This window comes from Ambystoma mexicanum, chromosome 9 (assembly GCF_040938575.1).
Source record: "Ambystoma mexicanum isolate Mex_15411 chromosome 9, UKY_AmexF1_1, whole genome shotgun sequence".
Classification (NCBI taxonomy): domain Eukaryota; kingdom Metazoa; phylum Chordata; class Amphibia; order Caudata; family Ambystomatidae; genus Ambystoma; species Ambystoma mexicanum.
The window spans coordinates 1,511,280,014-1,511,305,909 of record NC_090931.1 but is presented as its reverse complement, the minus strand read 5'-3'; the positions used below and the strand labels follow the sequence as shown (position 1 = coordinate 1,511,305,909).

The 25,896-nt window shown below is 46.5% G+C and overlaps 1 protein-coding gene and 1 long non-coding RNA gene across 2 annotated transcripts in view; both read right to left on the bottom strand.

The window, feature by feature from the left end:
- Positions 1 to 17,555, bottom strand: part of LOC138489371 (uncharacterized) — a 47,618-nt gene extending 30,063 nt beyond the window's left edge. The window contains exon 1 of the long non-coding RNA XR_011274788.1: positions 17,381 to 17,555. This is a non-coding gene — a long non-coding RNA (uncharacterized lncRNA). The remainder of the gene's footprint in view (positions 1 to 17,380) is intronic.
- Positions 1 to 25,896, bottom strand: part of LOC138487547 (zinc finger protein 850-like) — a 387,415-nt gene that overhangs the window by 155,947 nt on the left and 205,572 nt on the right. The window lies entirely within an intron of this gene.

Here is a 25,896-nt window from a genome sequence, read left to right as displayed (position 1 = left end):
GAGTTACATGCACAGCAGTTAGCTGATATGCTGGTTAAAGCTAGTTGAACTATGTATGGGTAATAGAAGCTGGGTACATTGTAATCCAAATGTGGAATTGGTTTATGTCCCAGGTGGACTCTTGACAGGCAGTGTGATTAGCTAGATTTCCTGAGGTTATTGATGTGCTTATGTAAATAAATGTTCTTATTTTTGTATAGTGAGGCTGTTCATGCATTGCCATCCGGGAAGGGGGGGTGTGTGCGGAGAGCACGTCAAGTGAAGCGCTTATCCATAGTTATCTATCTGCTCCTTTCCTATGTGCATTAGGTCTGCATGGGCCATTGCTGCACTGTATTGGTTGTTATGAAATGCAATGTTTGAGAGAGGGTCTTGATGCCTGCTTTTTATCTCTGGGCCCAGACACGGACACAATCGCTGCTCTGTGCTCTTGGCTCAGTATTCGTATTCGTTTGTGTATTTAATTTGTATTTACTTTAGGCGCTTTAAGGCAAAGCGCTGTACATATCATCACAAAAAAACTGACAAAAGTAACCAAACTGAAACAAGAGAAAATGACCTTTGAGGACAGAGCAAAAAAGGGGGTATGAAGAAATAGAATGCAGAGAAAGTGGAAGTGCATTCCAGTGTAGGGAGCTAGTAAAGAAAATGAGTGAAAGCGGCACTGGGCACGGGTGCGTGAGGAACGTAAGAAATTATCTCTGGGCATAGACACAGAGACAATCGTTGCTCTACGCTCTTGATTCAGTAGATAATAGTTTCTAAGTTTGCATCAGTGAGTATTCTAGCCCGCGCTGGGGGTCCTATATCTACAATAGTGCCTCCTTGGACTGCAGAATTGTCTACTATCTGGGAGATTGAAAGCCAATTCGCACGAATCCGGCTGCCAGAAACCCCTAGGAATTCATGGCGTGAGAGGTGTAATGGCACGTGAGGGTAGACGTCTTAGGGATTGAAGGATGTCAGGAAGCAGAGTTTCCATGTTCAATTCCTCTGAGGCGATGAAGGTATTCAGCCTTTTCAGGTCCTGGACTCATCTACATTTCCATTGGGTTTCGGGACTAAGAAGAGGATGGAGTAAATCCCTTTCCTTGTTCCCTCCAGGGAACCCATCACACCACTTATTTAACAACCCTTGAATGCCTTCCACCAATGCTAGACACTTCAAGAGCCTGGGCACGGAGGTGGCTACTACCTGGAATGCCCCAGCAGGTATCAGGTAATAATATTGCGGCAAAAATGTCACCGGTAAAATAAATCGCGGTAAAAATGCTGTGGTTTGACCCGGTAAAGGTGTACCCCATTATACCATTTAAGGGGAGCAGGGGTTGCGGGGGTATCCCCTGCTCCCCTTAAATGGTATAATGGGTCCGGTGGTTGCGGGGGTGTCCCCCGCATCCTTTACATGATTGTGGCGCAAAAAAACACTGCATTTTTGCCGCAATATTTTGTATTCACTGCCATTTTTGCCATGATTTTAAGACATGGAACCCCCCAGGATGGCTAAGAAATCTAGCGTATATCAGTTCTTCCCAATCCTATTGACCCAGGCGTTCTTCTGAAGCAAAGTCCATACTACCCTGGCATAAGGACGTCTGCATCGGGCCAGTACATTCCTAATGATAGCTGGCCCTTCTGAGATCTAGAGATGAATGCTGGAGACTGCCCACATGTCATTCCTGTGACTCTCTTTCAGAATGTCTGTAATGCCATTAAGTGTGTGAGCATCTATGCCAGCTTTAACGGCCCGATGCACTTTGTATTTGAGAGAATTCCCAAACAGTAGGCGATCCTCACACGGAACCCTGACAGCTGCAGTGCCCCACCTGGTGAGGATGGGCGCCTTAATCCTGTCATGTGGCAAGTCTGGCAGAAAAGCTACTTGGGTTTGCATGGTCCCCAGTATGGGCCACTTTCAGTTGACCAGACTAGTTGATCTCCAAACATATGCCTTTGTTTTAGAATGGTATCCAGTCATATTGCCATTGTTAAACACTATAGTATGACTTTTTTTAAATTAAAATCAAGGTATTTCTTTGCTCTTTATTTTCCAATTCGAGGTTTTTCACAAGGAAACCACATCAGCCTTTGCCAGATCTTAGACTGCCTTCTTATATACGTTCTGGAGACTAACTTTGTCAGTCTGACAGTCCCCGCGTGGGCCCCTCCGCTTCGCAGTGAGGCACGGGAGCATAACTACGAATACCGTTCCACGCCTCTGTGGCCGATAGGGGTTCGAAACAGCCACCAACATTGCCGCCTCAAGCCCATCAACAGAAGGATCTGCAGCAGTGCAAACTCCAGCTGCACGCCAGGGTCCCTGCCAGAGTTAGGAAAAAGAACTGGCGCATAGTGGGTATAGTGGGGCTGTATGCCCCGAGGAAAGGCGACGGGGGCAGTAGAAGAACACGTTGGAAGGGTTCCTGTCATGTATGGTGGAACACACATGGGGAGGAGGCGTGAGGAGGTAATGCAATCTTTAGCCAATGGTTACCCGGTTGGTGGAGAGCCCTATGTCCAGATATGTTTGACTTTCCAAGTACGCCGTCTCACTCTGCAGTACATTAAAGGTGAGAAAGGAGAGCCATGCCCACAGGGCCTTTAAGTGGGGGATCACATTAGGCCCACTGAATTCCTCTTCCCATTTCTGGGGCCCAGGGTAGGGCGGGGGGTAAGGGGTGGGGGCGGTACTCTACGCAGGTGAAACATAATACTCAGCCAGACTATGCATATCTCTTGGATGATACAATCTTCCGCTCTGCAAAACCTCCGGACACAACTGCCTGCCCCCAATTCTCAGGCCACACACTTTGTAAACGGGGTCTGGACTGTTGTTCCTGAAGGGCGCGGTCATTTTCTGAGACCGTCACTGCACATGTCTCGTGAATTGTGCATCCTGTTCTGACGATAGGTATCTCCAACTCTGCGCAGCCGCAGTACAGAGCGATGACCCCCCTTCCCTTGCTCCCCTCCCTCTGGATAACACACTTGGTACGGGGCTCGTCTCTTCGCAGGTCTTTTGGATGAAGTATATGCCGGTTCCGGTGATTAGTATCTCACTCTCTGTGCAGCCGCAGCACAGAGCTGCAGAACCTCGCCGGAGGACCCCCTTGGTACGGGGCCTGCTTTTGAGGCAGTCTCCGGCACGTCATCATCATTTTTGGGCGGAAGCTTGATGTGACAGCATGTAGAACAGGGGCACGTTGCTAGGTCCGTTCCTCGAATGGGATTTAGTCGCATCTGTTGCAGGGGAGAGGAGACAATCAGAGAAGGCGAACCCAGGCAGGGCGGAGCGGTGACTGGGTGGAGGGTGCTGGGCTCGAGGAGGAGGAGCGGTCTCTCGAGGCGGATGCAAAGAGTGAGTGTGTTTGGAGGAGGTGGTAAGAATGGGTAAGGGGAAAGGGAAGGTTGGAAAGAAAGGGGGGGTGGAGGAGGAGGCAAAGAGGGGGAGGACGCTGACTGTTAAATCTATTCCTGTGGAGGGGGGGAAGGAGGGAAGTAAGGAACAGCATCGCAGCAGGTCTCCACGGGAAGATGGAGGGGGGATGGACCGGGGCAACTCTGGGTCGGGGATCCAGGGAAAGTGCGCTTTGGAGGGGCTGGAAGTCTCAGGGAGCGGTGTGTCTGGGGAAGAGAAGATGCAGTGTGGCAGTGTGTGGAAGGAGGTGATGAAGCCTGAGAGTCGAGAGAAGATGTTTCTGGGGGTGAATCCGTTGGAAATTGCTAGATGGGTGGAGGCAGCTGTGGGGGATGTTACTCGGGTGCTAGTGGTGGCTGGGGGCCGGTTGTTGGTGGAGGGGACAGATGCTGGTAGCAAAGCTAAGATTTTGGAGGTGCGTTGTCTGGGTAGGCATGCGGTGCGAGTGATTGATCAAAGTGGTGTGTCGTGTAAGGGGGTGCTGTAAGGAGTGCCGGTGTCTGTGAATATGTCAGAGGTGGAAAAGGAATTGGCGGATGTGGGGGTGGTGGAAGCATGGAGGTTGGGGAGGAGAGATGCTCATGGGGATGTAGTGTCTACGACTGTGGCAGTGAGGTTTGCAAGGACAGAGTGTCCGGAAGAGGTGAAGTTGGGATATCAGAGGTTCTGTGTGAAAGTTTATGTAGCGTTGCCTTTCAGATGTTATAAACGTCAACAGTTTGGACATGTGGCGAGAGTGTGCAGGAATGAGAGACACTGTGAGAGGTGTGGTGGAGATCATGATATTAAGGAATGCAAGATGGAGACCACAGAGAAGTGTGTGAATTGTGGGGGGGCATTCTACCGCGTATAGGGGGTGTGAGAGTCACAGGGTGGCGAGAGAGGTTGTGCAGGTGAGGGCGGCGGAAGGTTTGTCTTATGCGGAGGCTGTAGCAAAGGTGAAACCGACATAGATGGTGAGTGAGGTGAATGCGAAAGAGCCGGTGGTGGATGAGGCTGTGGGAAGGAAGAAAGTGGTGGGTAAGGTGAAAGGCGTAGAAATGGTGATTGTCCCGAAAACCGAGTTTATGTGCTTCATAGTGAGTGTGCTGGAGCTGGTCCAGGGGAATGTATCTATCAGTGTGTTGGATCTTACGAAAAGAGTGGTGGAAGCGGGGAGGAGGTTTTTGAGTGTTCTGGATGTGATGGAAGAGGATGTGTTTAAGATGGTTGCTAAAGTGCGGAAGCAGAGTGGGGTGCCGGCATGAGGATTTTGCAGTGGAACGCGAGGAGTTTGTTGAGGAATGGACAGGAGTTGAAAGCGGTGTTGTGTGAGGAATTGAATGTTGACATGGTTTGTATTCAGGAGACGTGGTTGAGGGGTGATTTGAGGTTTGTGATTCCGGGTTTTGAGTTGTTTCGTAAGGATAGATTGGAGGGGATAGGAGGCGGGGGTGTGGCACTAGCAGTTCGAAAGTGGTTGATTGCAAGGGAGATTGTGGTGGATGGAGCTGTAGAGGCGATTGGGGCGGGGATTCGGGTAGGAGGATCGGAAGTATTGGTGCTGAATTATTATAATCCGTGTGAGGTGGTGGAAGTGGGTGTGCTGTCTGGAGTGATAAGGGGACATGTGGGACCGTGTGTTTTGTGTGGCGATTTTAACAGTGCCAACACGTTGTGGGGTAGTGATAGGACAGATATGAATGGAGAATTGTTGGAAGACATGGCGGATGAATTGAGTCTGGTATTGCTGAATGATGGTTCGGGTACGCGGTTGGATGTGAGGACTGGGAAGCTGTCGTGCTTGGATTTGACCTGGGTGACTGCTGCAATTGTGGGTGAATGTGATTGGGAGGTGCGTGAGGATGGGGACATGGGGAGCGATCATTCTGCTATTTTGGTGACTGTGAGGGGCGAGGTAGGGATCAGGCGACGTATGTCTGGGAGTCGGTTGAATTTTAGGAAGGCTGATTGGGAGGTGTATAAGGGAGTGTGTCGGGATTTGATTGTTCCATGGGGAAGAGAGGGGGTGGATGAATGGAATGAGCATCTGGTGCAGGGAATGAGAGCAGCGTCTGTGGCAGCAATTCCGGAGATTGAGAAGGGGAAGGGTGGGAAGATTGAGGTTCCTTGGTGGTCGGTGGAATGTTCAAGAGCAGTGGCGGCACAGAGAAGGCTAGAGCAAGGGCGGTGAGAACGGGAATGTTGGTGGATCTGGTGGCATATAAGAAGGCTAAGGCAGTGGTGCAGAGGGTGATTAGGGAAAGAAAGCGAGGATATTGGAGGGGCTATTGTGGGTCCCTGGGGAGTGATTCTGGTGTGGGTGAGGTTTGGAAACAGTTCAAGCGGATGTCCGGATTAATGAGGTCGCAGGGTGGTATGTCTGTGTTATTGAAAGGAGAAGAGGTGATTAGTGAGGATGGGAACAAGGCGAATTTGTTGGGGGAATATTTTGCGGGGGTACACAGTTCGGGGAACTTCCCAGAAGCGGTGAGGCTACGAATGGGTGTGGTAAAGGAGGAGACGCGGGAGGTGTTGGCGAATGTTGGGCCTTGGGAGGAGCAAAATGAGGTTCCGTTTTCGATGGTGGAGTTGGATGGAGCGATTCGGAAGGGGAAGTGGTCTAGCCCAGGGGTGGATGGAGTTATGTATGTATTTTTGGAGAAGTTGCCTGTGGAATGTAAGTTAGAGGTATTAGCGCTGTTCAATGAGATCTGGAAGAGTGGAGTTTTGCCGAAGTTGTGGAAAAGAGCGATTGTGGTGGCGATTTTGAAGGGTGGCAAGGTTCCTACGGAGTGTAAGTTGTATAGGCCGATTGCGTTGACTGTTGTGTTGTGTAAGGTTATGGAACGGATGGTGGTTGAGCGATTGGGGTTTTATTTGGAGTCGAATGGGTGTTTGAGTGAATTTCAGAGTGGGTTCAGGAGGATTCGGTCGGTGGTTGATCCATTAGGGAGATTAGTGACTGGGGTGGAGGAGGCATTATGTGATGGAGAGTTGGTGGGAGCGTTCTTTTTGGATTTGGAGAAGGCGTATGATATGGTGTGGAAGAGTGGGTTGTTGGTGAGACTGTTGGAGATGGGTGTGAAGGGGAGGATGTTTCGGTGGATTAGGGCATAACTGGCGGATAGGACCTTTCAGGTGAGAGTGAGGGGGGTGCTGTCTGAAGTTTGGAAGATGGAGAATGGGACACTGCAGGGAAGTGTGATTAGTGCAATGCTGTTTAATGCGATGGTGGATGGGTTGATTCGGGCTTTGGCGGGAACCGGGTGTCAGGTGGATTTCTTCGCGGATGATGGTGTGGTATGGGTAAGAGCGCAGAGTTTGTTGTTGGTGCAGAGTCGGTTGCAAGCTGCGATAGTACGCATGGAGGAGTGGTGTGGGAAATGGGGCTTTTCGGTGTCTGTGGATAAAAGCGTGAGTATGGTGTTCTCGAGGAGAAGAGTGCAGCAGGAGTTGAATTTGGTTTTGAAAGGTGTGAGGGTGAAGAGCGTGGAGGAGTTTCGGTACTTGGGGGTGATTCTGGATAAAAAGTTGTATTGGAATGTGCAAGTGGATGGTGTGGTGGATAAGTGTAAACGCAGGCTGAATTTGTTGCGGGCGGTGACTGGGAAAGAGTGAGGTGCGCAACAGAAGTGTTTACGAATGTTATATAAGGGGTTGATTTTGAGTGTGTTAGATTTTGGATGTCAAGTGGCAGTGGGTTTCACAGTGAGTCAGAAGTTGCGGTTGGATAAGGTGCAGGCGAGGGCATTGAGGGTGTGTTCGGGTGTGATGAGGTCCTCTCCAGTGAATGCGGTTCAGGTACTTGTGGGGGAGATGCCATTGGGGTTGAGGAGGGATGTGTTGAATATGAGGTGGTGGGTGAAGTGCAGTGCGAAGTGTGGCTCATCCGGTATGTGAATGTTTGATGTATAAATGGAGGTTTGACTATTATGGGGACCGGTGGAGGAGGAAAGGGGGCACTTTGGGGTTTCACATGTGGGAGAAGGGGGTAAAATGGGGAGTGGGCGAGTTGATGGCTGTGACGGATATGGATTTGGTGAGGTGTCCGATGTGGATGATGGGGTCTCCTAAGGTGTGTCTGGAGTTGGCGAGTGTGGTGTCAAAGAAGCAGGGATTGCGGGGTGAGATCAAAGCTTTGGGTCAGGCGTATGTGGTAGGAAAGGAAGGGTGCAGGGTGTTCACGGATGGTTCAAACAACCCGGTGTCTGGGAGAGTGGGTATGGCGTATTATTTGGAAAGCACTGGGGAGTATAAAGTGGGGCGTCTGACGAACGATGTGTCGATTTGTACAGCTGAGTTGGTGGCGATTGCATTGGCGATTGATAGGGTGTGCGAGTTGAGGTTTGAGAAGGTAGTGGTGTTTTCAGATTCATTGAGTGGGTTGCAGGCGATTGTGGCAGGGGATGGTGATAGGAAGGACGTGATTTTGGATATAAGGAGAAAGATTGATCGGTGTGTGTGTGGGGAGATGAATCTGGAGTTGGCGTGGGTCCCCAGTCACAGCAGCATTTTGGGTAATGAGTTGGTGGATCAGGCGGCAAGTGAGGGTATGAGAAGGGAAGCGGTTGATGTGAGGTTGCCTTTGAGTGTGGACGAGGTGAAGGCTGTGATGGTGAGACGGGTCATGGATGAGTGGCAGGAGAGGTGGGTGAGTGGGGTGAAGGGCAGGTAGATGTTTGGTGTTTGTGGGAAAGTGTCCAAGAAGGTGGATGCGGGAAGTCTGGACTGGAGGAGGGGGGAGGAGTTGATGCTGAACCAATTGAGGATAGGGCATGTGGGGCTGAATGACTGTCTGTTTCGAGTGGGGAAGCGAGAGTCGAGGGATTGTGCGGTGTGTGGGGTGCCTGAGACTGTGGGACATTTCCTACTTAGGTGTGAGAGACATGTTGCAGAGAGAGAATTGATGAGGGTTTGGTTGTCTGCGCTGGGTGTGACTGAGTTGAGTGGGAAGGCTTTGTTGGGATGTGACGGCGTGAGTGGCAGGAAGAAGAGCAGTGTGTTGTTGGATTATGTGAGACAGACGGGAAGGTGGGAGGAACTGTGAGTTTATGTGAGCTAAATAATGATTGGTGGGTTAGGTGCGCATCATCCTTTAGGATGGGGAAGCGCCTGCGTGGGTCCGCCCACGCTTTCGATAATTTAGAAGAAGAAGAAGAAGAGGCAGTCTCCGCGCATGTCTCCTGGATTTGTACGTCCGGTTCTGGTAATTAGTATCTCACTCTCTGCGCAGCCGCGCACAGAGCTGCAGAACCTCTCCAGAGGACCCCCTTGGTACGGGGCCTGCTTATTGAGGTAGTCTCCGCGCACGTCTCCTGGAATCGTACATCCGGCTCTGGTGAGGAGTTTGTTTGTTTGTTTGTTTTATTCACTTATTATGCGCGCCAGACCCAGGGATAGCAGGGCGCAGTGGCAAGAAAATGCAAAACTTACAGGTTCCATCATAGCAAAATGTACATTGGAGATTACATTGGGTCACACAAAATCAGGCATACAGTAATTACAGCAAATATACAGGTTAGGGGAGGTCAAGATACCGGTAGGAAGTGGGAATCACCTGTCAACGAAGGTCAGTCGAGATGAGGAGTTGAATAACTTTTTTCCTGAAACAACAGTAGGGCAGGTCTGCTCTCAAGTCTTGTGATAGTGAGTTCCAGGTTTTAGCCGCCTTTACTGGGAAGCTGTTTCCTCCAATAGTGTTGAGTCTAAAGTTCGGTATTGTCAGGCAATTGGAATTGCCAGCTCTAGTAGGTCTAAGAGATGTGTCTCAGTAAAGAGCTGCGGAACTCCCTTAGATCACACACTTGGTAAAAGGGGTTGAGTCGACGAAGCCTGCTCTTTTTCCTGGCGAGAACTTAAATCCAACGAAAATAATTAGAAAAAAATCTATCAAAGATAACTGCGGAAAATCCATCCAAGATCAGTGTTGTATATTTATACCAGCCGGACAACGTTATGTATTCAACGTTAGTTTATTCATAAGAGCCCCCAGGCACAGCACATTTCGTTGAAGCGGCTTCCCGACTGACATGAATTAGGAGAAATGTCCGGACAGGGTTCAGATGGGGTGAGTTACCTCTGTGTTGTTTTCTTGTGGGGAGCAATCAATGCTGCCAACTGGACCCACGCCATACCTGCCTACATTTGAAAATCAAAATTCCTGAGATTTATGCCCCGCCCACAGTCGCACAAAAATCCGCCCATTTTAACATGACTCCGCCCACATGTCAAAAAGGTAAACTGTTATAATGTGATGTGACGTCAGAACTTTGCAGTTCAAATTGAAATATGGATATTTCATTAAATTGCCTTTTCACAACCACCCACATTGCATAGGACAAAAGGCATTCGCCTTCCATTAAATCAACACGTTAAAATGTGCACATGTAAACTCCAAGAACCAACACAAAGGTTTTCCCTGAATTTTGCAGTACCGAAATTGGACATTTCACCTTAGTTGTTTTTCATCAGGTTATTTAGTGCAGTGGTGAGTTGTCCAGCCTGCAAACCTGATGTCTGTGGTTCAATGGGGCCGAGTCCACCCTAACCTGGGCAAAAAGAACAAAAGCAAAAGAAACGCGCGTTCAGATTGAAAGTCGGCAAAAAAGAATGAAAGGTGAAGCACAATAAACGCGCGTTATTTTGCTTCACCTGCATTCTTTTTGCCAATGTGCTGGAAGCATAACAGTCATTGCTGCAGAGACAATGCCACACTCGGGCCGGGAGTCTGCAGCAGCGCAGTCCTGCAAGCATAACAACAACAACAAAAAAACAATCATTGAAAGCTGTCCCCCATCAAAATTCCTGAGATTCCAGGGTCTTTCCTGGAGACCCAGAGAAATGCTTAAAATTCCGGAGTCTCTGGGAAAAATCCAGAGGTCAGGCAGGTATGACCTATGCCTTGAGCCTGGGTCTTAGTGTAAAAGTGGCACATACATGCCAACCCTCCTGATTTTTCTTTACATTTTTTTGTTGCAATTTTTGCTTTCTCCCTCCTAAAATAATTATAATCTCAACACAAACCAATGTGAAAATTCAGTTCTCCCGTTTTTTCTCAGAACTTCTCAGTCCCAGGTGCTAATAAATATTGCCATGTATGTGGCACGCCCCTTCCACTCACCCACCACCCAACTCAAACCCCATACCTAGGTCCTTTTTCTCCTCCACTCCACCACACACCCACTGTGTTTTACAAAAGTACTACCAAGACTGACGAAAACACAAAATAATACATTTGAATGACTACCATGGCCCTCATTACGACCCTGGCGCAGGACCATGTTGCTATTAGCACCATGGTCCATGCCGGATTCCGGCATGGTGGATGGCAGAATTACCGCCCCCATCACAAGGTTGGCGGGGGCGGTAATTCCCCATTCACCATTTGCACTTCCCCATTCCCATTTTGCCCCATAGGGCATAATGGGAGTGGGGAAGGCGCTAATTACGGCACCGTAAATTACGGTTGCCGTAATTAGCTCTAAGGTCCCTTTGCGGCTTGGATTTTAACGCCTGCAAAAAGCAGGCGTTAAAATGCAACCTGCAAAGGGACCCTTGTAATCAGGCACTAATGGTTTAACGGCGCTGACGCTCTTTACGGCGCCGTTAAACCATTAGCGCCTGGGTCCTAATGAGGGCCCATTAGTTTGCAATTATCCCATGGGCAGCTTCCCCCTTCAAATCACCCACCATTTTCAAGGGACGTGCCCATGATTCAGGCCTTCTCTGCACTCCAGGTTTTTGAAGTCTCTGGGTTTTCGGCAGTCCCAGCAACTCCGCCCACACCTCTGGCACCCATTCATTTTAATCTTTATATATAAAGGCCGTTAAGAACCATCCCCCACGGTACCGTAGTGAATGTATCACTTGTCTGACGTATGCTGACGACACAGTCATTCTCGACTGCACACCAGTTGGCATCCAGTGGTCCTTGGAAGCCCTTTATGTATTTGCTAGGTACCACAGACTTGGCCCAAACGCCATGAAAATGAAAATCATGACCTGTGGGAAAGAGGCCTATGGTGCTCCCTCATTTCTTTGGAAGCTAGGCGGCGCCAAGTTAGAACAGGTATCTGAATACAAGTACATTGGTATTTGTATCAAAACCTCCATATCACCATTATATTTGGCGGAAGGGGTATCTCATAAGGCTTGGAATAAGTGGCTGGCAATTAAAAGGATCAGGGATGGGGGCTGTTCGATTCAGGATACAATTATTGCATACCAAGCGTATTATACGCACTAGAAGTGTTCCCGGCATGAGCACTCGCCTGGCTTCCTTAGTTGGAAAGTAAAATCCTAAGATCACTATTAGGCCTTCGAGGGAGGCTCCCGGCTGAGGCGATAAGACTGGAGCTGGGTGTTCCTTCCCTTTTATCACTCTGGAAAATACCGTCCTGTAGGTTTTGGGCCAAAATGCACTATGTGTGCCTAGGGGAAGATACCTTGGCAAGCCGGGCAATGAAGCATTCCAATAGACATAGCAAAAGTGTATGGTTTAAGAACCTGGAGGCAATGGTGAAGTCACATCTACTTGGGATTGGACTACACAGTGTCCCGGAATCATGGCTGGACTTCAACTAAGCAAAGATAGAAGTGAAGTCCAGAAACTATAACACAGCCCAAGCTTTACACCATCTGGCCAAACTGCGTCGGTTTGACATCTACTTGCAGCAAGGGTTCTCCATAAATCACCCAAAGTCGTTTCTTACAAAGCTCTGTGCTCCGGCATTGATTAGGTTTATCCTCTCTCTACGTTTTCAAACACTGCCGGTATCCGAAAATACTAGTGCATGGCCTGGACTTCCTTGGGCCAAACGTCTATGTAGACTTTGCAATGAACAGGTAGAAATGCCACACCACATATTAGCACAATGCGGCTTCGTGATGAGGACGTGCGTTTACCTGGAATCACAATTGTCTTGGAGTTTCTAGATGCAGCTAATGATAGCCAGCACGAAATTTAACAGGGTATGACTAAGCCTTTGATTTTAAGTGGGGCTAGAAACATCCCGGTTTGTGCATTGAAGTACTCGGCATCTGAGCAGAGAAATTACGGCTGTGTGACAAGAGTTTGCATTTCTCTGGACCTTTAATGGATCTGTAATCTCCTGATATTGCACACAGGAGATAGCGCCAACACTCACAGTGTGTGACTGAGTTATCCATTTGAATCAAGGCATTTATCCGTTGTCTTGCACTGGTTTTCCTGCGATCTGAGTGGGGAGCCAAGGTTGTTATATGGAAATAAGGTTTTTTAACAAGTTGTGTACTGTGTAAATGTGTAATGTTAAATGTAGGGCATTTGTCGCCCTGGTTTTTATCCATAATATTCAAAAGTGAATTTATTTTTTCTAAGTTTGTGCCTGTATCGGGTTTATGATGTCCCTTAGTTGCCAGATGGGATATGTCTAGTTTGTAAGTGAGCATCACGCTGACACATTAGGGCAACGGAAAGAGGGGTAATCCGACTCACCTTCTGTTTTTCGCTTTGAATGAATTCCCTTTGAGTCCTGATCCCCCGAGGAAAAAAGCTTGGGAATTTAACTGACTTAGGTAACACTCTTCTAAGTGGTGACACAGAATAGCATGGTCAACCGTGTCAAACGCTGCAGAGAGGTATAACGAAATAAGCAGACGGACTCTGCCCTGATCGAGAATTAGGGTAAGGTCATCAATGACAGAAACCAACATCTTCTTTCCCCTTCCACGCCAGCCAACCAGCCCTGGATCACTTCGGCAGGCTGCTCACCCTGCCACAAGGTCGCAGGAGCACCTCCACGATTTTCCCAGCGCTAGGTAAGCCCTGATGGGTTTTGGGTGTTTTATCTTCACTTTTTACATGAACGGAGTGGCGGGCGCTAAGCACTTAACAAATATCCTGCCTTTATTTGATTTTACTCAGGCAGCATTCCACTGCCAACTCGTGCTGACTTTGTGCATACTGCTTCTCAAAGCCCAGGTGGGCTGCTTGATTTCAAGCCTGCAGCATGGCCGCCACCAAACAAAGCCTGTCTTGCCCTCTGGGCAATCTCTGTGATTGGCCTACTCTTTTCCCAAATAGCCATTCAGGGAGCGGGCAGGAGCAGCTGCCCTTGAAGGCCCACACAAAGGCCCTCTGTCTGGCCCTGTCCGGAACTGGAAAGCACCTCTCTATGCCCCCAGCCCACGGTGCCCAAAGACCAAACGTTCAGTTCTTTTTACATTTGGTAACCATGAGCTATCTGCTTCTACTCTGCACCGGTAAGCACCCCGGATCTGGACCTCAACCCTCTGCCTCGTTGCCACTGACTCTTACCCCCCTTTCCTTCTAGCATAACTGCAAACTGATCCTGTTCAGCACCTACTATGCACCTGCCTTAAACTCACTCACTCACTGCTTGTTTTCCACTGCTTTTTAGTGCATTGCACAAAACTCCTCTCTAAGTCTGCCTTTACATCTTTGCATCCTCCATTTTGTGCTATATTGTGCTCTTTTGGGAAATACGAACTTAGGTGTGCTTTTACATCTGTGCATCCTGCATTCTGTACTGTATTGTGCCTTTTGGGAAACTCAAATTTAGGTGAGTTTTTACATCTGTGCATCCACCTGTCTTGTGACTTTTGCTTGTGCATTGTGCAGCCTCTCTTATCTGTCCCTTTCCTCCACCTCAATGGCACTTTCCATCTCTCCCATATACTCTAACTGGGACTCTATTGCCAATCCCCCTCTGTCACGAAGTCTGGAAGAAAAAAATATATATATCTCTTGGCCTCCCCTGCTAACCAGCCCATCTGTCGCTGAGATTGGCGGCCTGGTCCCTCAAGAGTCTAATAGGGTCTTGGCCTTCTGTCCAATCACCTCCAGCACCCCCCAGCACTGCCCACTGGGCCCACACCCAGCCTGTCGGGTGGTTTGCCTCCACCCTGCACTTGCCTGTTGGCTGTAGACCTTCCTCTTCGCCTGGGATGTCTCCACCCATGCACTTACCTGTTGCCCCTCCAATGGGCACCTCACGCACTCCCCTCCACCCCGGGGACCCTTAATGCACTTATCCCCTCCCACTTTTTTCCTTTTCCTCTCACTGCACTTACACGTTATGAATGTCAAAAGGCCTAGTAGGAGGACTGCTGATCGTTTTGTATTTATTCATTGTCCTTTTCATTGTTTGCTCCATTGTCCCCTTCCCCTTTGCCTTGTGGCGCTTTGAAACACTGTGTTGTTGTATAAGCCTCTTATAAATATCCGATAAATAAAAAAAAAACACACGATTCCGTCCCCATCATGGGACGGAAACTGGAATGGAATACGTCAAGGATAGCTGAGTTTTCTAAAAAAGCCCTAAATTAGGGGTTCACCAATGCTTCTAATGCCTTCATTAGGAAAATTAGGAGAGAGATTGGTCAAATGTTTGCTGGAACTGCAGGGTCCAAGGTAGCTTTCTTCAAATGTGGGGAAACTACGGCACGTTTCAAGACCGCTGGGATGGTACCAGACTTTAGGGAATGGTTAAGTGCTATAGTGATAATCGGGACTAATTCAACACCAAGCTTTTTCACCATCGAGAGGGAAACTGGATCCAGTGGGGATGAATATCTAAGTTACGATACACTAAATCTTCACTTGCCGAAAGGCTCTCTCTGCATGCGCCCATTGCGGCCATGCTCCAAAAACTCAGGTGTTGAAAAGAAAATTCACACGCACCGAAAGTTCGATTTGCAATATTTTCTCTACATGATCGTTTCGCTATCTGGACTGATACTGCGAAGACAAACTGCCCGATATCCAACGGCCCTGCAAAGCTCTTTGTTATCAGACCTGACCGAACCCGATCTGCTGCATAAGTTACTCCTCAAGTCTTTATCAGTACTCATCCTCATGTTAGGTGGACCCCAATGGCCACCTGCACCGCTTTGGAAAAGACCTATTCTTTGGTCGAAACATGTGCTGACTGTCCTTTCAGAAAGATTTAATTAGTACCTTTTTCTTTTTGTTAAAATGCCAATTTATGTATGGAGGCTACCCTAGCCCTGATTGTTTTCAAAATGTTGCAACATTCCAGTCGGATGACTTAATAAATGACTCATGTTGCCTACCATAACATTTCCATTCACATAGATTTTAATCCTATGTCCGATTTGCTGGGGCCCGTAAGGTCCAGGGGCCCATAGGGTGCAGGTCCCCACCCAGGCGCATGCAGCAGAAAGTGTTACAGTATTGTGTAATCATTATCATAGATCCAGCACAGGTGATTCCATAGTTCATCACCCACTTCTGTGTGTCCTGAAGATCTAAGATGCCGCCTACCTTGCTGACTGATCTCAATCGGTTTTTTTGACTCCTTTCTGCTCTCAATCTATTCCTCTGTTTTGCAGAGTCCCACAGGAATCCGCTTTATCACCAATTTTGTTTAACATCTACATTCGCCCACTTCTGCTGCTTATTGTGTCACATGGTTTTCGTTTCTATTCTTATGCGGACGATACGCAGATCCTTGTCCACCTTGATCTCTCTCGGCCTGAAACTGCCTCTCGGCTTAGAAGCTGTCTCGAGGATCTGGGCGCTTGGATGGCTAACAACTCACTAAAACTCAATGGCAGCAAGACAGAGGTTCTTGTGGTGGGCATGACCAGCCCACTCTCCTTTTGCACTTCAGAGTTTTGGCCAGCATCTCTCGGCTCGTTTTCTCTTCCATACCCTTCAGTGAGAAATTTGGGGATGAGGTTCTCAGTCTCCCTCTCTATGACAGAGCATGTTGGTGCAGTTTGTAAATCTGGCCACTTCAAGCTGCACACCTTGAGGAAGGTTCAACTGTTTATTCCCTGCAATCTTCATGCCCCGGTGGTAACCGCACTTGTTCTTAGTACAGCCGATTACTGTAATTCGCTGTACTACGGACAACCACGCTATCTAATAAAACACATCCAATTGCTCCAGAATGTGCCGGCCAGAGCAATCTTGCGCCCCTCCCAGCTAGCACATATGTCACTGATTCTGAGACAGTTGCACTGGCTTCCGATTGAGAAACTGATTTTGTTTAAATCTATGTGCCTGGTACATCAAGCTTTTTATAAGTTAGGAGCTGAGTACCTTCAGGAAAAATGTGTCCATTATGTTCCCTCTCGCCCCCTCTGCTCTCAGACTGCTCTCTTGCTATCAGTACCTCTTGTTCGACGGTCACAAATTGGTGGCCTTGCCTTCTCTGTAATAGCCACAAGGGCATAGAATCAGCTGCCCTGGGCTCTCCGAGCTATCTCCAACCATCTGGCCTTTCGGCGCTCTCTGAAGACCCTCCTTTTCTAGGCTGCCTCTTTGCAATTCTTCCTCATCTCGACTGTTTAGTGCCAAGATGTCCTTGGGCTTATGTGCGCTGTATAAATACATATAACATAACCTGGAGGACCTGACCCTCGGTGGCAGGAAGAAAAGTCAGAAAACGAGTTTGTATGCCTTCAGTAGTGTCTCAGTGAAAATGATAGAGGACAGGTTGATATAATTCCCAACCGAGTGCTGAAAACCAACTTTATGACAAGGGAGACAGTTGCCAGGTATCCATCACTTATATTTAACCAATAAGCCTAAATGTGGATGGGCATTACCTGGTCTGGGTGCTTAGAATGGCAGTGAAGAGTTCCAGCTGGACAGTACGCTTACCTGACTGCCACCTGTTTTAGAGCTGTATTGTATACCCACCTTTGTGCCAATATTTCCACCTTTAACATTATTCTGGCTTCAAATGTTAATCAGTGAAGATTGAGCAGAATTGGACTGGCACGAGGCCTGTAGGATGAATTCGTGGCAACTCTGGTGACACTATTTTGAGTAGCTGGAAGCCTATCACTTAGTCTTATAGGGGCACCCATACACATGGCATTGCCACATTCTAAGCTGGCACCTTCTATGGCCACAGCTATGATGCTCAAGTGGGATTCACAAAGAAAAGGATGAATTTGCATGAGAAGCAGAAGGTAGTAGCCAGAGTGGCTCACAATAGCATTTACCTGGATGCCACATCCAGTTGGGAGTCAAAGGTTATACCGGGAGTCTTCATCTGAGGAAGAATCAGTAACATCTGGGAGACAAGCTGCAGAGATGGAGGAGGGTTGGAAGTAGTCCCCCGAATACTGTGTGGGCTAATTGCTGACATCTCCGTTTTTTACACTTCAAGCTCAGACCATTTCTGGAAAACAGAGAAGATATCACAGGGGTGTTTTTCATCATAAACCCAGACTCTGGATAGTTTATAAAAGCATTCAACTGTTGATAGCATATCAGTGGAACCCCACACCCATGCAGGACAAAAAGCCCTGGGGAGGTTTGTTTTACACATTAATGGTTGAGGATGCAATGCTGACCTTTCTGGGACCCCACATTTCAAAATTTTGGGGCCAGATGTTAAGCCTTCCAAGCTCCAGCAAATGGTCCTAAATCCTAGGAAATTCTTGAACCATTTCAAGACTTTCTTCGCCACTCCCTCGACAGAGCAAGTCTATGAATAATGGTTCGGGGATGTGAAGTGTGTTGAACGCTTCCATACGAACCAGCATCACAAATAAGTGCTTGTTCATATTCCAAAGAGGTTGTTCCCAGACATAAACCAATGAAGTCTCTGCTTTTGCCCAGCACGAAACAGGACGACATTCATGGAGCAATTTATACAACTTTTTAAAGAATTGCATTTGAGAAGTCGCAACCAGGTCCACGATCTAGGTAAAAAGAGGAGACTTTGCAATGGACCTAAAGTTACTAAATTGGTCGAGGTCATGAGAGGGTTTCTTGAGCACAGGAGTTATCCAGGATTGTTTAAGAGTAGTAATTACTAAACCTTTGGATAAAGACTCATTCAAAAAGTTATCATGGTACCTAAATGCAGTCCAGTAGGATGTGGGTTGGACATGAATGCAAGGACATGAAGTGGTTTCCCATTTGGTAACTACTCTTTAGGTTTAAATCGCTGTGATGTTTTGGAAATTAAACAATGAGATTAAATCAGATTTGGATGCCTCGGATCAAAAGAGTAGCTTTGCAAGATTTGTTGTCATTAATACCGAGTCTGATCTTACTGACTTTTTCTTCGTAGAAGGAGTTATGCTCCTGTAACCATATGGAAGTAGCGGGTTCGTATGGTAGAGATTGTTTGCATATCTGCTTGTTATAATTACTAGTGACTTCAATCACATTAGTGAAAACATGTTTTAATCTGAACTATTTCAAATTTATAACACAATTGAAGATTATGGCGGCATTAAGAAATGGCCAAAGATTTGTCTTTGCACCAACACTGCTGAACTTCCTAAGTGTGTGTAGTGTAGTATAATTTGAATTTTCGGGACCCGTTTTGTTTCAGGTGTGGGTTAGGGTGTTGTAACACTATATTTTTCCAACTACGTCCGTTGGATGGACCAGGGAAGCCATCTTCAATTAAACTGAAAAAAAGTGCAGTTTCACAAATGTTTGATCGATACATTAGAATTAGGTCAGAGATAAATTCAGGGAGTCGGCATAAAGAGAATCATACTGTGAACCGACCAATCAAACTCTTGCTTGGACACGTTGGAGGTAGCCATGTTTTTGGTGAGGAGCCTGTCCGAAGTGTGTCCCTTAATGTGAGTTGGACCTAGATCAAGAAGGAAGAAATTGGCACCCTCAGCCAAGTTCCTAATTAGCCAGTTATGGTAAGCTATGCAACCATAACTCGCGCCACCGTCATGCACTGCTAAGACATCACATAGGACTTATTACAGCACGGTGTAAAAGTTATTAATAATTCCTCTTTTAACATTTATGAAAGAGCTATAAACCTCCTTTAACAAACATATTTTTTGCAGCGCATGCTGATGTGTGTCGTTTCCAGCAGCGCATGCTGCCGATGCAAGTCATGGTTTAATTGCCTGGGGCATGAGGCACGACCATGACCACAGCCACATCAAACCACCCTCGTTAGGTTTTTTTGATTTTAACTTGCAACCATAATGTCCCTTTAAGAAAGATTTTTCAATGAATTTCATAGGTTTTGATTAGTGCAACTTAAACATAACATCCTATTAACAACGTTCTTTAGTCAATTTCATAGGTTTTTGCTAGTGCAGCTTAACTATAGCGTACCTTTAACAAAGTAATTTCAGTGAATTTCATAGGTTTTTATTAGAGAACATGTTTCATGATTTCACAGCACTGTATATAAGTTATTAATAATTCCTTATTTTACATACAGGAAAGAGCCATAAGCCTCCTTTAACAAACACATTTGTTGCAGTGCATACTGTGTGTCGTTTCCAGCAGCACATGCTGGGGATGCAAGTTATGGTTGAATTGCCTCGGGCATGAGGCTCGACCATAACCCCAGCCTCACCGAACCACCCCTGTTATCCACTGCACCTAGCCTGCATCCTAGTCCAGTGTCCACTATACCCCATTATGTGACCAATGGTCAGTGATCATGGCTTGCAGTCATGGCCAGTCTTCCACAATCCATGGGGCATGGGCTTTGGCCATGCCCCATTCCCCAATAAGAAAATCAGAGTAGCAATGTTTCCTTGCTGAGGGCCAGCCCCCCTGTCCAGGCACCAAAGTTATATGACTATTTTTTGTACATGCATTTTGACACTTTGGAAAAATTAAAACACAGGCCAGATTTGTGAAAGCATGCGTTCAGGTCCTTGCTTATGCTCCTCGTGCAAGTTTGCTGCATTCCCATCCAGCACTTTGGGCAATAGCCGCGAGCAGAAATGATTTTCCCATTGCAACGTATCATAAATTCATGCCCACTTCAACCCCAATGCCAGTCACTGGTGTCCATGTTTGTGTTCAGTGACAGTGAGAATTTTAAGCAGGGAACTTGATCTGGGCATACTGCATTGAAAACAGGTGCTGTATATATAGACCTTAACCGTGTGCTATGCTCTTACTGAAGGTTTTGGCCTGAGCTCATGGCGCACGTGCATTGCACAAAAAGCAGGCCCGAGACAGACAATTCATTTTATTAATTCATTCAATTCATTCATGATGATTAACTCTGATATTAGTGTAATTTTCTGGTCATGGTGTTTGTTTCCTCCTCATTAGTTTGAGAAGTGTAATGGGTTTTTTAATATGGTTTTACTGCGATATACACAGACTATTGGCGCAGTCCGCGAATCCAACAAGGCGTTCATCTGAAAGGTTTTGACCACCTCACATGTTTAATTGGCCTATCAGCGGACGCGTTTACACCAAATTTGTAAAACTGCGCTTTTGGGACCAGGCTGCCACTCCACATGCAAGTTTGGTGCAAATCCATCCAGCGGTTTGGGCTGTAGGCGTGAGCAAAATAGTTTTCAATGAATATCTATCTGGATTTCAAACATTTAAAAGAGGGATTTTTATCCAAGTTTTGGTGGCTTTGGCTCCGGACTAAGAAGACTGGCTAAGTAGTTGATAATGGCGCTAACTGAAAAGTGATCGACAATGATGTGGACAATTTAATCTGATAGGAGACTGCGAATGTTAATATCATCTCGATATGGTGTGTCCTTTCTGTGCATTAACTGATGCAAATATACCACCAGAGATACACGTGCAAGACTATACTCAATAAGAATGGAATCTAATGAGAGGCACATGATGTGGTTCCCTTGTGCGTATTTAGAAGATAGGAAATAGAAGGGAATATATCACCAGATATGACCACAACATCTATTCAGAGGTAAAGTACAACTCTATAAACGCCATGATACAGCGTGTAATTGAGAGAGGACCAAAACATTATGTGTCAGTCCGCTTTCTATTTCCATGCTGTGCTGCATAAATTAGCAAAAAGATGATGCGAATCGTGTAATCCTTACGCGACGGTGACGAAGCAAACAACAGAGTCGATATCCAGAGAGACAGAAGACTGAGAATACAATCCTTGCGCTACTATAGGTGAGTACCCTGGGTGGGACTCGTATGTAGTGCAGATTAGAATAATTTAGAGTGATAGTCTGTGAATACAGACTGACGCGGTACGGCCAATGAATGCAGTAAGAATAGATGTCTGGACACGGAGAGTTCCACGCATCACTTTGGATAGCGCTAACAAGTATGAGTATTAAATCGCGCTGTTACATACAAAGTTTGTGGGATAATCGAATTCCCCAAGCCCATCCAGCGGGCCTGATATTCAAATGATTAATAGAAAGAGTGGGGTTGATAATAACAGTGAATACCTAACTAACAGTGAATAATATGGCAGCAACACATAGAGATGGCATCACATGAGAATGTTGCTAGAATTTGGAATCTAAAGAGATGGCTATAGTTTATGATACCCCTTGTTATGTTACAACAGGGAGACCATAGCGGCGTAATGATACGGAAGAAACGTTGTGAAAGTAGACACCTAATCTGGGACATTTCTAAATATATGGACCCACGAGGATTAATGTGGATGTAAGTATCAGGCTACAATAAGGCTGTTGGTTATCCTCAAGGTTTTCCTGGATACATAGTATAATATATGCTCTCTTCCTTGTAGGACATTAACTAGGACTTGATGAGATGATGTACCAATACATCGGTGTAAAGATTGCAGATATTGAACTTGGTTATGAAGAACCCTTCTCAACGAATTAACGATACGTCCTAAATACCGGATAGTGACATCAGAAACGTTGTGCTTTACATTTTTGAGTAAGTATTTCACTAATTTAGACTATAAAGTTAAACCCTAATTGACAAGGTTCTCCTCTTGTGTTTCTTTGCATCCCTGGGGTGGGTGTAGATGTGCAGATCTCCACACAGAGGTGCGAATAGGATTAATCCAAATATCAGCATTTCTGTAATGTAATGATACAACATTCAGAAATGTTGATTTAATGATTACTTGTTAGAATCATGTTCTTTTACATTAACAGTAACAAATCAATGATGAGGGAATGGTTCAATTGTTAATGGTTTTTATTGTATTTTTTAGGTGGTGTAGCTCACCCTACTCGGTTAAACGGGAATGATTGAATTCCCCATTGTGGTTGAAGCCCAAACAAGACAATCGAAACATGTGTAGACATTTACATCTGTGCAATTGATTATACACAGATCGAACCATCTGAGAGTCAGGTGGAGGGCATTTCACAGTGAAACAAGATAGATTGTTGACCAAGTGGTCAAGGAGAAAGGTGTGATATGTATATTTTTTTAAGAAAGTGATATTGAATGGTTGGTAGGATTGAATGTATGTGAGTTGAATTTTGAGAAATGTTTTTGATATATGTTTTATGAATTGACATTTTATATTTGTGTATGAAAATAAAATTAATTTGAATTTAAAGAGTGACATTTATTGATATATTTAAAAAGATAAATGTATAAGATGCGCTGTTCCATATCTTACTGGTCCATTTGTGTTTGTTCTTACTGCTCTGCATTAGGCCTATTGATTTTAGGCCGCAGAATGTTGTACAATAATGATGTAATCTGCCATGACGTACAATAATACATGGAACCTCTGCTTCTTTCAACAGAGAACGAGCAGCCATCAAACAATTCATGCTGGGGAGAAGTCCTACGAGTGCACAGAATGTGATAAGCGCTTTACTTGTGAATCACACCTGAGGGTGCATCAGAGATCCCACACAGGTGAAAGACCTTTTAACTGCTCTGAGTGTGAGAAAAGTTTCACTCAGAGCTCAAATCTGCAGCAGCATCAGAGGATCCATACTGGTGAGCGGCCATACCAGTGCTCAGAGTGTGAGAAAAGCTTCACTTATAGCTCTGGTCTGCACCAACATCAAAGAATCCATACAGAGGAGAAGCCATATCAATGCCCAGAGTGCCAGAAAAGCTTTGCTCACCATTCAAATCTGTGCCGCCATCAGACAAGCCATACTGGGGGGCAACCCTACCAGTGTATAGAGTGTAAGAAAAGCTTCACTTGTAGCTTGAGTCTGCACTGGCATCACAGGATCCATACAGGGGTGCAACCCTATGAGTGCAAGGAATGCAGTAGGCACTTTGATCAAGCATCAAGCCAGATATGTCATCAAAGATCCCACACCGGAAACAAATCATACCAGTGTACAGAGTGTGAGAACAGATTCACTTATCCTTCATCATTGAGCAGGCATCAACGGACCCATACTGGGGAGAAGCTTTATGGGTGCATGGAATGTGGTAAGCACTTTACTCGGACATCTACACTGAGGTTTCATTAGAGATCCCACACTGGAGGGAAACCATACCAGTGTATAGAGTGTGAGAAAAGATTTGCTAACCCCTCTTCCTTGAGGAGTCATCAAAGGATTCATGCTAGCAAGCCCCCCTTGGGTGCCCTTTAAGTGGGCTCCATAACTAAGGGGAAATCATTGATCACACATGGGGTAAAGACTGCACAAGTGCACAAAGTGTGACAAAAGCTTCACAGCTTAAAACTTTACTTCCATCAGAGGATCATAAAAGAGGCAAAGCTGTAGGTGGGGCCAGAAACGATATCCATGATCACAAACATTGTTCAGCCTAAGGTGTTTGCAACAGAGATTAACCTTCATAAATCAATATTGTACTTGCTCTGGCATTAGTCTGTTGTGAACAGGGAGGGGTCCGATGCCACGACCATCAACTTTGCGTGCTGCAGTACCGGCAGGGGTATAGCCGGTAACATATCTTTCCTCTGCAACAGCATGACATTAAAATGAATGTGTGCCATTTATATATTCAAAGGGTGACATGAAAATAAATCATGCAAGCAGCCATCATCTGCCCTTCTCTGCAAGGCAACTGGAATATGAGTTATAACCATTAACCAAGTAAAATAGAGCTGAAGCAATCATTAAAAGAGAGTCATCGTTTCAATGCTGTGAGTGAGTGGCAATGAGCCCTGGTCCCAGGGTGATGATGCGATAGCTGAGCAAAACCACATAACGGAAGTGCCAAGCCGAACATTTAGAAGATAAAAAAATCATTTTCAAAGAAGTGGGCTGGACCAATTGATGTTAGAAGGGATGAATGGCATTGTGTTTTCTAGTGAAGCCAGCCTCTCTTGGCCCGCTTCCTGCTCCTACTTGCAAGGCAAAAAACCTCGGGGTCATCTTCGACTCCACACTCTCCTTCTCTCCTCATACATCTGACGTCTCTAAGAAGTCACACTACCAGCTGCACCTCCTCAGAGGTATTCTTCCCTTCCTCTCCTTCCCCCAGAAGCTCACGGTCTCCCGAGCCCTGGTTCTCTCAAAGCTGGACTACTGTAACAGCCTCTATCTTAATCTGCCTGCCTCCACTCTCCGCCCTCTGCAACTCATCCAGAACAGTACTGCGAGACTTGTCCTTGGCCTCAAGCCCAGGGACCGTATCTCCCCAGGACTGAAATCTCTACACTGGCTCCCTGTGGCTGCGAGGATTAAGTTCAAAACCCTCTGCATTGTCCACAAGGCCTTCTGGGACCTGGGGCCTAAATACCTTCAACTCTCTTTTCCTAAATACCTTCCTTCCCGAGCCCTTCGCTCATCTGTCTCCAACTCCCTCAGGGTCAGCCGCTTCTCGAAGCAACAAGCTGGGGGTAGATCTCTCTCTGCGGCAGGGGCCTCCCTCTGGAACAGCCTTCCTGCCTCCCTGAAACTTGAGGAGAACCATCTTCGGTTCCGGAAGCACCTCAAAACCTTCCTCTTCGCTTCTGCTTTCTCTCTCCCTCTCCCCAGCTAAATTCTTCACTGAATCTGCACTGAACCTGCACCTGGGCCACTCTCACCGACCTCGGTCCTTGGCCCAGCCACTCTCCACTTGCACTGCCTCCTTGGCAACCCCTGCACTGCGGGACTGTCTCTGCATCCCTACAGCCCCCCCCCCAGCACTTGTCTGCACTTACCTTGCACTTGCCACCAGCTGGCCCTATTTATTTATTTATTTGTTATTCTACTTACCCTGTTCAGCACTTCCCCCTCTCCCCTTCCCCTTGCACTTTTTCCCTTCCCCCTACCCCTGCACTTGCATGATCTGAATGACACCTGGCCTAGTAGGACCGTTGTCTGTCTTTCCGCCTGTTCCCCCCTCCCTGCCTCGTCGCGCCTTGAAACACTTGTGTATAGGCGCGTTACAAATGCCATATCATATCATATCATAGTGCAGAAAAAAGTAACCTTACCATTATAGAGAGTCTTAAACCCAGCAGGGAACTTCATAGAATACTGTGCTCTTTTCTCCCTTAATATTTTACAGCCATTGCTGTACCAATGGACTATAATCAGGGAATATTAATATTTTTTAAGCCTGATATTGCAGGGTCCTCCATTTCCAGATGAAACAGGCGTATACGTTTATTATCTATATGATTAGAAATTCTGAGAATTATTGGTTGTGGTGCAAGGACAGGAGCAGGGTGAGGAACCAGTGACCAATGTGCTCTCTCACTTTGAAAGTGTTGAGTAAAGTTTCGTTTTCTAAGCAGATCCGGTAACATCTTTACAACTCGAGTGCCCCCGATGGCGTAATTTTAAGCAGGCCCAGAAAGTAGTTTTGATGCAACCTGTTGCAAAGGTCTTAATTTTGAGCATCTAGTACGTTCAATGTA